Here is a 2,581-nt window from a genome sequence, read left to right on the forward strand (position 1 = left end):
TGGTGAGTGTGATTATGATATACCTTGGTGATTTTCTTTTGGGGTCTATCCTATATGGGGTTCGTCAAGCTTGTTGGAATGCCAGCTTTTCATCTTTCATGATATTGGGGAAGTTTTCTTTCAGCAGTTCTTCAATAATCCTCTCTGTGTTTTCTGTTTTCTCCCCTTGTTCTGGAACTCCAGTCACTGACAGATTTTTGCTTTTGATTGTATTCCACATAATTTGCAGGCTCTCTTCATTTTTCTTTGTTCTTTTTTCTGAGTTTTCCTCCTAGAGATTTGTATCTAAGTGTTTGTCTTCAATTCTGCTGATCCTGTCTTCCACTGTTTCAAATCTGCTCCTCAGCCCTTCTATGACACTGTCCATTTCTGAAATCTTTTTTGTTTATCTTTTGGATTTCTAATTGTTGTTTTTGTATTATTTCTAGTAGTGAATTTATTTTGGCATTTTGTTCCTGTATTATTTTCCTGAATTCTTCCATTTTTTGTTTGTATTTTCCATGAATTTGTCTGCCATTCCCATGAATTTGTCTATTTTTTCCTCATTTTTATCTGCTTTTTGCTTCAATTCTTGGATATCTCTGAATATTAGAGATTTGAATTCCCTATCAGGTAGTTCTAGAGCCTTTGCTTCTACTGGAAAGTCATCTGGTGTTTTATTTTGGACACCTGCTAGAACCATCCTGTGCTTTTTTTTTTTAAATATGTTTTGATGTTCTCTGCTGTCTTTGGGGCATTCTATAGTTATTTTTCTCTTTTATTGATGGTAGATTTGTTTGTTTTGTCCCTTTTTTCATTTGGTTATGTCTGAGCAGGCGTGCTGTGTGTTCTTTGTTGTTTTCTCATCTGTGGGCACGATACTTTTCACCTCCTTCTCCAATTGGCAGGGTCTGTCGCTCAGATATGGTACAGCAGGGCAGGTCTAGCTGAAGAGGAGTTACTGGGACTGTTTTTTTGTGGCACTTACTACAGCCACCAGGGTGGGTTGGTAATCAGTGCATAGCAGGTTCTTGTAGGCCATGCCTGTGCTGCTTGGTGGTGTGATGTTAAGCACATGGTGCAGATAGGCATGATGTAGGGGGGAGATTGTTATGTGTGGAGCTAAGATGGATATGGGAGAGAGGAGAGAGGAACAGGAATAAAAAACATACAAACAAACCAAAAAGAATGCTAGGGGAGCTTGCTGTTGGAGTGGAGAGATGAGAGGCTATGAAATGGAGCAAAACAAAAAGGGGAAGAAGAAAAAAGAGAGAGAGAAGAAAAGAATGAATAAATAAAAATCGGAAAGAAAAAAAAACAGCAAACCTTCCAGGGATCCCACCGGTGCTGCTATGAGGTTTGGGGAAGTTTTTCTCAGGTGTTGCAGTACAGTCTGGCTAGAAGGCATAGAGTTATTCAGTGCCAGATATTCAGGGAACAGGAAGAGATGGAAGGTATAGAGAGATGAGAAACTGAGTAATGAAGAAAGACAAAAAGGGAAAATGGGAAAAGAAAACAAAACAAATTTAAAAAAAGAAAAGAAACAAGAAAAGCACCCAAAAAAACCCATGAAAAAAGAAACGCCCTCAGGGATCCCGCTGCATGTCTGCACAAGCCGAGGGGGCAGGTCCTAAGCCACACAGCACCACCTGACCAGAAGAGGCTCCCAACTCAGGAAAAAGAAAAGAAACGAAACAAACAGCTCAAAACAAACAATAAAAGTCCTGGGATCCCACCAGCACAGCAGCCCAGACCGGGAAGCAGTTCCACACTCGAACGGAGCTCCGCAGCCCCTCAGGAAGAAGGAAAGATGGCGCATGGAGCCAGGTATTTGAGCGAAAGGAGGGGGAGGTGGCAAGAGGTAAGGAAGAAATCAAAAGAAGTGGAAAAAAGCAACACCAACCGCCAACAAATGGCATTCAGAGAGCCGGCCAGTGTGGTAGGGTGGAATCCAGCAGCCGCTGCTTCCCAGACAAGAGACTGTGGCCACGGGAAGCAGAGGAGGCTGAGTGGGGGTGAAGAAGGATCGGGGGTGGGAAAGCATATATCGCAAATTACAGGTTGTTTTGTCTTCCGCCGGAAGCTCCATGTAGCTGCTTTCTTGTACCCCCATTTGCTGGTCTCCGATAGTAGTCCAAGATGGCGGATCCTCACTGTGTTAGCTGATAGAGGACCTCTGCATGAATCTCTTCTCACTCTCCATTCTCTGTCAGTTTTCTCACTCCATTTGGTGCTTGGCTGAGTTCTTTATCTCTTCATTTGATGCTTTAGGTTTTCAGGGTTGCTGTTTTCTCTGTTTGGCTTAGTTTTTCGGATCTTTGCTGTGGAGGGACGGCATGATGCTTCTGCCTAGATTGCCATTTTGTGACAAGTCCCACAATCTGCATTTTTAAAAAATAAAATACATTAGAAAATATTGGAGTTTGTCACACAGAGTAAGGGTAGTTACTATTTTGTGAAAAATTTTTTTTTTTTATATTTTATTGTACTTCAGGTGAAGACTTACGTAACAGATAGTTTCTCATGTAACAGTAACACACATGCTGTTTTATGACATTGGTTAACAACCCCACAACATTTTAACCCTCTAAATTCTCAACTT

The 2,581-nt window shown here is 41.5% G+C and overlaps 1 protein-coding gene across 1 annotated transcript in view; it reads left to right on the forward strand.

The window, feature by feature from the left end:
* Positions 1-2,581, forward strand: part of SLC16A2 (solute carrier family 16 member 2) — a 194,365-nt gene that overhangs the window by 38,296 nt on the left and 153,488 nt on the right. The window lies entirely within an intron of this gene.

The sequence above is a fragment of the Trichechus manatus genome, unplaced genomic scaffold, assembly GCF_000243295.1.
Source record: "Trichechus manatus latirostris isolate Lorelei unplaced genomic scaffold, TriManLat1.0 scaffold00070, whole genome shotgun sequence".
Taxonomy (NCBI): domain Eukaryota; kingdom Metazoa; phylum Chordata; class Mammalia; order Sirenia; family Trichechidae; genus Trichechus; species Trichechus manatus.